Source organism: Notamacropus eugenii, chromosome 4 (genome assembly GCF_028372415.1).
Source record: "Notamacropus eugenii isolate mMacEug1 chromosome 4, mMacEug1.pri_v2, whole genome shotgun sequence".
NCBI classification, from domain to species: domain Eukaryota; kingdom Metazoa; phylum Chordata; class Mammalia; order Diprotodontia; family Macropodidae; genus Notamacropus; species Notamacropus eugenii.
The window spans coordinates 57,974,353-57,984,335 of NC_092875.1; positions in this window are offsets into that span (position 1 = coordinate 57,974,353).

Below are 9,983 nucleotides of genomic sequence, written 5' to 3' on the forward strand. Positions count from 1 at the left end.
AGCATTCTGTGTCTCAGACATTACTCTGACTGATAGTAATGGAGTCGCCTATCCTCAGTACTGTCTCAAGGTACCTGGGGAAGGTGACTGGCTTCTCTATGTGATGTGGAATCATCAAGAAGGTTTAGGGACCAGACTGAATGCCAAGAATATCCTACATAGGAAGATCCAAAGAGTCTTTCTAGGTCTGAATCAAGGGCATCAAAGTCTCCTTGGCCAGTCTCTCCCTTCTGATTTAGTTCCTTCTCTTATCTAACCTCCAGACCCCTTCCCAAGCAAGATCTTTCCTGTCACCAGCTCTAGAACCCCTGTTATAGACAGAGATTGTAGGCAAAGACTGAACCAGTATGATGTAGGTGAGAGAGCAAAGGAGACCTTGCTCAAGGCCTGATTCTGAAACTTGGTTATGTAACTATGAGGAGATGGGGAATTGGCAGAGTGGACAGAGATCTGGCCTTGGGGCCATGATCTAGATAAATTTGCCTTGTTTTGCTTGGCCCCTAGGATGCAGAATGAGCTGCAATAGAAGGAATTTTCAAAGAGATAAACTCAGCTAATAAACATTTATAAAATGCCTGCTCTGTGACGTTTGTATTCAAATAACATTTGTGATATATCCTGGCTGTGTGATGCTGGCTGAGTGTCTAAACTTCTTAGAAATCTGGTCAACTCTCTCAATCTATGTTGGAGAGAAGGTGATGACCTGCATTGGTAAAGAGAATTTCCTCCTCCCGGAATTCCCTCTATAGATGAAATTACAGGTGTAGTCTACATGCCTCTCCCTAACTGTGAGTAAACCACAACTGTTCTTCATCTGTATAATGACAATAAAAAAGCCTGCCAAAGTTGCCCCTCAGGGACAAGAAAATCAGGCTGTGCTGCTTACTTTTACTCTAGCCCATGGGCCAAAACTCTCCTTGTTTCAGCTTTTCCACTTCTACCTAAACCCTCTGAGAATGCTAAGCTCCTTACTTGGTCTTGGTCTGTATATGATGGATCCTAGGTTGGACCCTGACATTCCTCTATTATTTACTTATTTTTAAATGGTATTTTATTTTTTCCCCGATTGCATCTCAAGAAACTTTTTAGCTTTCATTTTTACAAGACGAGTTCCAAATTTCCCTCCCTCCTTCCCTCACTGCCCCCCCTTCCTAAAATGTTAGACAGTATGATATAGGTTATTATATGCTCTCATCTAAAACTTACTTCTATATTAATCACAGTTGTGAAAGAAGAAACAGAAGAAAAGGAAAAACAAAACCAGGAAAAAGAATTAAATGAAAAAAACAAACCATGGCTTGATCTGCATTCAGAGTCCATTAGTTCTTGAACTGAATGCAGATAGCATTTTCCCTCTTGAGTCCTTTGTATTTTCTTGGCTCATTGTGGAGTTGAAAAGAGCTGAGTCATTCATAGCTGATCATCACACAATGTTGCTGATAACTGTATACATTGTTTTCCTGAATCTTCTCATTTCACTTTTCATCAGTTCGTACAAATCTTTCCAAGTTTTTCTGAAATCTGCTTGTTCATTTCTTATTGAACGATAGTATTCCATTACATTCATATACTACAGCTTGTTCAGCCAATCCTCAATTGATCAACATCCCCTCAATTTCCAATATGCCACAATAAAAAGGGCAACTATAAATATATTGCACAGGTAGGTCATTTCCCCCTTTTTATGATCTCTTTAGGATACAAACCTAGTAGTGGTATTGCTGTATCAAAGAGTATGTGGTTTGGTTGCCCTTTGGGCATAATTCCAAATTGTTCTCCATAATGGTTGAATCAATTCGTACATTAATATCCTAATTTTCCCACATCCTCTCCAACATTTATCATTTTCTTTTCCTGTCATATTACTCACTCTGATAAATGTGAGGTAGTACCTCAGAGTTGTTTTTATTTGCATTTCTCTAATCAAAAGCAATTTAGAGTACTTCTTCATATGCTTATAGATAACTTTGGTTTCTTTATATGAAAACTACCTGTTCATATCTTTTGACCATTTATCAACTGGGGAATGGCTGGTATTCTAATAAATTCAGTTCTCTATACATTTGACAAATGAAGACTTTACCTGAAACACTTGATGTAGAGATTATTTCCCAACTTTCTGCTTTCCTTCTAAGCTTGGTTGCATTGGTTTTGTCTGTACAAAAGCCTTTTAATTTAATATAATCAAAATTATCTATTTTGTATTTCATAATCTTCTTTATCTCTTGTTTGGTCATGAATCTGCAACTCACTTAACTTCTCCTTGAAGAAGTGGGAGGCTACACTGTAGAGAACCTTGAGGGACTTGAAAGAGCCCCTGATCAAGAATTCCCCTCCTCCAAGGGAGAATAATAGCTGACTTGAGAAGTTAAGTGATATATTGTTCTCAGGTGCACATCCTTGAATTCGGGTGTTGAAGTTCCAGGAATCAGGGCCCCTGCTATACAGGATAACATTCGATAAAGAAGCCTTGAGGCCTCCCTTTCTACTTATCACATTCTGTTCTGTTCTCATGCCTCAATCACTACCCCTATGGTTTTTTACTATTTAAGCACCCCGAATCCCTGATTTGTTGCCTCAGTATGTCTAGAATAAGCTTAGCTTGTTCAGACTGCTGTATCCCGCCTGTCTTTTCATCCTCGCTCTGTGAGCCCTGTAACCACTCTGGACCTGCCTGACTGTGCTGGCCGCAGCTCTACACCACTTGGTGCATATATGTCTAGTATTGATATTGCTTCATTGTCTATGGTACCTTTTAGCAAGATGTAGTTTCTTTCTTGATCTCTTTTAATTAGGCTTATTTTTGCTTTTGCTTTGCTTGAGGTTAGGATTGCTATCCCTGCTTTTTGTTTTTTATGTTATTTTATGTTATCTGAAGCATAATAGATTCTGCTTCAACCCCTTACCTATACTCAGTGACTGTCTCTCTGCTTCAAGTGTGTTTCTTGTAAACAACATATTATAAGATTCTGAATTTTGATCCATTCTGCTATCCACCTCCATTTTATGGGAGAGTTCATTCCATTCACTTTTGCAAATTGTGATTACTAACTGTGTATTTCCCTCCATCTTATTTTTTCCTCCTGTTTGTCCTCTCTCCTTTCACCCTTTCCCTCCTCACCAGTGTTTTTCTTCTGTTCATCACCTTCTCCGATGCCCTCCCTTTTGTCAGTACTCCACCCTTCCCTTCACTTAATCACCTGGTCTCCTATTTCCCTGTCTGGTTAGATAGATTTCTGTATTCAACTGATTGTGAATATTATTTCCTTTTTGAACCAATACTGATGAGAGCAAGTCTCAAGCCAGGAGTGGCAGCTGTGAGGTCATGTGTGGCCCTTTGGTCCTCAAGTGTTGCCATTTGACCAATCCAAACTTCACAGAATTAATCCATTTAATAAAAGCACTTGTTCTGTAAACCTTGGACTCAGTCAAAAGGCCACACTCAAGGACCTGGAAGGTGATGAAGGATCCCCAGCCTTGGTTGAAGTCATGCCCATTGCCCACCATCCCATTTTTCCATCCACTGTAATAGGCTTTCTGTACCTCTTCATACGAAACAATTAATCCCATTCTACCTCTCTCTTCCTTCTTTCTCATCCCTTAGTTATTTTTTGTCATTTATTCCATTTTACCTTACATACATACCCTCTGTCTATGTACATTCCTTCTAGCTATACTATTAGTAGTACAATTTTTCAGAATTACAAGTATTATCATTTCATGTAGGGATATAAACAGTTCAGTTTCATTGAATCCTTTGTTTTCTTTTCCCTTTTTCCCTTTGTAGGCTTGGGTCTTGATACTGGAGATCAAATTTTTTGTTCAATTCTGTTCTTCTCCTTATGAAAACTTGCAATCTCACTTTTAAATGACTATTTTTTGCCCTCGAAGAATCATGTTTAATTTTACTGGTAGGTGATTCTTGGCTGTAACTCCAGTCCCTTTGACTTCTGGAATATCATGCTCTATGACTGCTGATCCTTTAATGTTGCATCTGTTAAATCCAGTGTAGTCGTGATTGTGGTTCCCTGATATTTGAATTGTTTCTTTCTGGCCACTTGCAGTATTTTTTTCTTGACCTGATAGTTGTGTAATTTGGATATATTGTTCCTTGAAGTTTTTATTTTGGTTTTTCTTTTCTGATGTGATCAGTGGATTCTTTCAATCCCTATTGAGCTCTTGGATTCCAGGATATCAGGGCAGTTTTCCTTGATAATTTCTTGGAAGATGCTGTCCAGATATTTCTTTTTATTACGACTTTCAGCTAGCCCAATGATTCTGACATTGTCTTTCTTGGATCTATTTTTCAGGTCCATTGTGTGTCCTATGAGGTGTTTTGTGTTTTTTTTTTCTTCTAATTTTCATTCTTCTAAATTTGTTGGATTGATTCTTGATGTCTTATAAGTCATTAGTTTTCACTTGTCCATTTCTAATTTTTCAGGAATTATTTTCCTCATTTAGCTTTTGTACTTTCTTTTCTACTTGGGCAATTCTACTTTTTTTAGCAGTTGTTTTCTTTTATTAAGCTTTGACTCTTTTTTCATAATTCTTTTGCATCACTCATTTATTTCCTTAATATGTCTTCTATATTGATTATGATTTTTAATCTCCTTTTGGAGTTCTTCCATGACATCTTTCTGGGCTTGAAACCACTTCTTATTTTCTTTGGTGTTTTGCCCATAGGTGTTTTGACATTGTTGTCCTCTTCTGAGTTTGAGTCTTGATCTTCCCAGTTATCATCATAACTTTCTATGGTCAGATTCCTTTTTTGCTCATCTTTTTTTGGCCTTTTTCCTTTCCTTTAAATTTGAGTTTTGCTTCCAAGGTGAAAAGGACACTGCCTTATGCTAGAGGCTGCAGGCCTGGCTCTTTACCTGGTGCTGCACTGATGTTACCCTGAGAGATGTGGGGGATCCTGGTGTCTGGTGCTGTGCTGAGGGTGTGGGGTGGAGGGTGACTGGCACTTCTGGAGGCCATAGGAGTCTAGTATCTTACCTCACACTGAACCTAAGTGCTAGTGATGAGGTCTGGTGTGTGCTAAAGTTGTTGGGGTGCTTCTGTATTTCCCAAGGGCTACATTGAAGCAAGTGGCTATCTGGCCACTGTTGGCTACCTTTTTGCCCAGGGCTATGCTGAAGCACATGGAAGTTCTTAGGACTAGACTTTGCCAGTTCCCCTTCACATGTTAAGCACACGGGGGGAGGGAGGGTGTCCTGGTGTTGATATTTGACTACTTTACTGCCTGGGGCTCAGGATCTCCTGCTGGTTTACTGAGGTGGGGCTTGTTCCTGACTTACTGGGACTCTTCCTCTCCTGAACTGCTTTCCCCTTTTGCCCAAGTGAGAAAGATCCTTTTTGGTGATTTTCCAAGTTTCTTGGGCAAAAAGATTGTTTCATCCTATCTTTTTGCTAATTCTGCTCTTCCAGGATGTGTTTTGTGTGCTATTTAATGGTTGTTTGGAGGTAAATATGGCAGAGTCATGTGGATTTACTGCTTACTCCACCATCTTGGCTCCTCAAAGTCAAAGAGTTTGACACCCCTCTTTTATTTTATTATTTATTTATTTTTTAATTATTATTTTTTAATGTTTAACAATCACTGCCATACAATTGAGATTTTATCCCCCCCCACCTACTCCCCACTACCCCCCTCCCTCCCCACGACTGCATACAATTCTGTATAGATTCTACATATACTTTCCTATTGAGTATATTTTCACTATAGTCATGCTATGTAGTCAGACTAAAATAAATGAAAGAAATTGTATAACAAATCAGAACATGATACACAAACACATACACATACACAAACATGATCTGCTACATTTTGTGAATGACTTCCATATTTCTTTCTCTGAGTGTGGAAGGCATTTTGCCTTGAGAACCACCTTTGGGATTGACACCCCTCTTTTAAAGGGATACTGTTGCCACTACCATAGAGATTTCCACCATCATCAGTTATGGACACACTACCTGTGGGGAATGATTTGTGTGCTCTCCCAAACCTAATGCTCAGTGTGCTAAGGTCCTTAATCACTGTGACATTCTATGTTCTAAGCTTATAACTTCTTTATCCCAAGGTCCTTTAATGTGCTAATGTTCTGTATCTTAAGATCCATCCCAATATTTTCATTCTATTTCTAAGGTTCCTTCCAGTCCTAAAGTTTGATATCCTAAACACCCTTACGCTTCTGACAAAATGTACTTTAAGATGATTCTCATCTTTGATAATGTTCTAAGGATCCTTCTGACTCTAAATTTCTCTAATCTAAGGTCCATTCAAATTCAGACATTCTATGCTTTAAGGATCCTCCTCCTCCAAGTTATATTCTACCATGTTACATTCTGAAAGTCTTAAGAGTCTGCTCACTCAATCCCAACATGTTTGAGGGACACTTCCAGCTCAAGCACTTTATGTTCCATGATTTTATGGGGCTAATCAATTTGTTGTCCTTCTAAAAGCTAATCCATTAGGAAACTGGGAATGGAGAAAGGCAGGGAGCTTCCATCTGCAGCTGAGAGGGAAAGATCCCTGTGTAGCTTTCTTTTCTATGGGAACAGGAAATGAAAAAACTGGTAGATTGTACAAGCATGTCCACAGGAGTGCTAGAGAGATGAATGGGAACTGGAAGTCAGGGACTGATGAAGGCAAGTTTATTCATTTTCTGTTAATGAGATACCTCAATACAGAAAGAAGGTAAGGGAGATAGTGTATTTCTTGAGAGGCAGAAAATATTGTGGTGAGGGTGAGGAGGGAGAGAAACTGGTTAAGCTTGGGAAGTATGTCTCAATGGTGGCAGCACCAAGATGTTTTGTTTTGAGCCCCATTCCTCTTTGCTATCTATGTCCTATGTGATATGTTTGGACTATTAATAGATATTTGAAATAGTTGGGGGTTTTATGGCTTGGTTTTTCCAGCATCTCCATAACACATTTAGGAGTGTGAAGAAGCAAGAGATGAGGATATTGTACAGTTTCATATAGGAGGCAGCCAACTATGTGAGTGAATATGTATCTGGGATGGCTATGAAAGAAGAAGTAAAGCAGCTGCTACTGATAGATAATTAGATCAACCACAACTCTATAGCCTAGTAAGTCAGTTGGCAAGGTGCTTCCTGACTTCACAAAGGATTTTGCTGTAGAGTTTGACAAAGTAGTAAGGAATACTGAGCAGTATATTACATCATTCTTTCCCTTCCAACTTGAATTTCTTATTTATTGAAACTATAGTTGATACCTCTCTGGCGGTCAGTGGTCAATTTCCCAGTACTGTTAAATCTGTGTGATAAGAATCTACCAAAGTGCTTTGCATCTTATCTCTGAAAAAAAATTACCAACAAGGGGAAGTTCTGCTGTGTTGGGGGGAAGAGGATGTCATTGGGATATAACTACAGTGTTTTTAAGCAATAATGCATTTGCTTTTTAAAAAGTCAATTGCTTAAAATTTATCCTCATCAACTTCAAGTCATATCTGAAAGCCATAGATGTGATAGGAGGCTGTCTTCCACTATCTCAAGAACTGCCCTGATACTGAAAGTCTTTGGAAGTTCCTCTTTACACCATTGTTTAACTTGGCCCAACCTAAGAGAAAGAGCTTGATGTGGGCATAAAGATAAATCTTGTGTAGGGTCAAAGAGTCTCCTCCCTTGGATATGAAGTTAAGTTCCTTAGAGGAACCTAATGTTGCAACTGTCCCAGGTTAGACCAGGTGGCATAGGGCCAGATGCCTCATGTGCTCCAGTAGTCCTTGCTGCCTCAACTTGTAACTTAATAGAAATGCTGCCCCACCCCATATTCTGCCCCCTGTAAAGCTCTGTGGCCAAGCCTGTCAATGCTACACCTTCTCAGAAAGGCCTACTTTCCTCCTTCCCTGAAGGAGATCTTCCTGCTATCAGCCCCTAGAATAACGACATGATTCTGGGCTATCATTTCATTTCCCTAGGCAATGGGGATAGACCATTTATCCCATTTTTACCAGTACCATCAATTCTATAACTTGATTTCTCTCCACTCAAATCTTTGACAGATGAATACCAGCTGTAGCTTTCCAGGAAACCCATCCCCTTCTCTCTTAACCTGGAGAGGCTCCCAGGTTTTACTGTCTTTACAACAGAGAAATACACAAGTTGCATGATAACAGATATGGGCAAGGTCAAATACATCTTTGATGTCTTATGGTCAGAGTTCACAGGATTTCAGAGCTAGACATGTAATTAATGGTTAAGCAGACCTACCCCTCCATGAATTCAATTCCTGTACAAAATCTCTGTCAGAAGTCTTTGCTTGAAGACTTCCAGTGACTGGGGATTTTACAATCATTTGGGACCAGTCCGTATCATTTTAGACAGTTCTACATTTTTCTATACACTGAGCTGAAATCTGCCCTCCCATACCTTGCACCCAATCCTATTATTCACCCTTTGGAACCAATCAGAATTAGTCTAATCATTCCTTCATATGACAGTCCTTTCAAGACAGTTATCATGAACACCCAGGTCTTCTCTTTTCAAATCAAACAAATCCTTATAAGGGGTGACTTTCTGTCCCTTTACCATCCTGCTTACCCTGATGTGCTTGCTATCTCATCTGTCACTGTCACCACCTTGGGGCAGCTAGGTTGTTATGTGTTCATCCTTCGTTGCTGAAGAAGACCATTCCATAAGAGAAATGATGACATGACTTGTACTTGACTTTGTTTTGAGTGAGGGAGGGCTGTGCAAGGTCACCAGCCTCATTTCTCCTCCAGAGCCATCTGAATCCAGTGACCTGATATTCCTCAGGATGACTGGAGATGACCCAGGATGCATTGGGAGACCTTGGCCCCTTTAGGCCAAGGTCCATGCAGGTACTCACTTAGGGTGAGCCAATGCCCATTCATTGAAGAGGTCTCTTTAAGAAGTAGTTAGGGCATGAACCCTTTAATGAAGCAATGAAAAGAAAAACATCAGGCTGGGAGGGACAGCAACAGTTACTATTGATGATCACTCTGAAGCTAGGAGGTGCCCGGGGTCTACTCCCGGGCCTTCGCCTCTCCACTTACTGATCCCCGGTCTTCGGACGTCTCTGGCCCCTCTCCCAGTTGGGGGAGGGCAATAAACAGGCAGAGCACCCGAAAGGAGTTGCAGTCAGCAAGCTTTATTGCATTTCTTCCCCTTCTCCTTCTCCTTCTAAGCCCTTGTGATCATCCCCTTTTATTATCCCCTGTCTCCTCCCCCGTACCTCCCATGGGCGGGCGAGCTCCTCCCAAGTGCCTCCCCGCGGGTGGAGCCAGCCTGTTACCAGGGCCATCCCAGTACCCTACAAGGGGGCAGGTTCGGACCCTCAGGCGTCTCACAGTCCTCACGGGGGACCCCGGTCCAGAGCTGTCCCCCAACATTTCCCCCTTTTTGTTTTACACGGGTAGGTTGGGCGATTCCCCCCATGGGGACCTGCCCTCGTGGTGTCTCAGAGACAAGACATCGCCTTTAAGACTCTCCAGTGCCCGTGTCAATAATTGCAGGAGGCACTTCAGGAAGCACGGCAGGACGAGACACATAAGGACAAGAACTGCAACGGAGGAGAGCACCCCTGGCAGCCAATGCAAGTCCAGGATTCGTTGTAACCAATCGAAGATGGAACGCTCTTCTCGTTCACGCTTTTCCTCAAACGTTCTGGAGAGGTTATTCAGCTGATCAATGAGCAAGTCCAACTGATGGATGTCATCTGTGGCATTATAAGCCAGCATAGCCCCCTGGAGGGCTTTGCGGACCGCCGGCCATTGATTGGGGAAGGTTGAGGAATCAATTGGGAGATTAAGCACGCAAAGCAGGCGATATTTGTAGTGGCACTGCAACATCTCGTAGCGTTGGTGTAAAGCCATCTGGTCTCCTAGCCAAATCACCGTGTCTTGTAAGGCGGTGATTTGACTTTGGAGGAGGTGATCAATATGGTCCTGACGGTGCCACGCTGCTACCTCTGAATTCATGAAAGATTGGAGGGTGGAA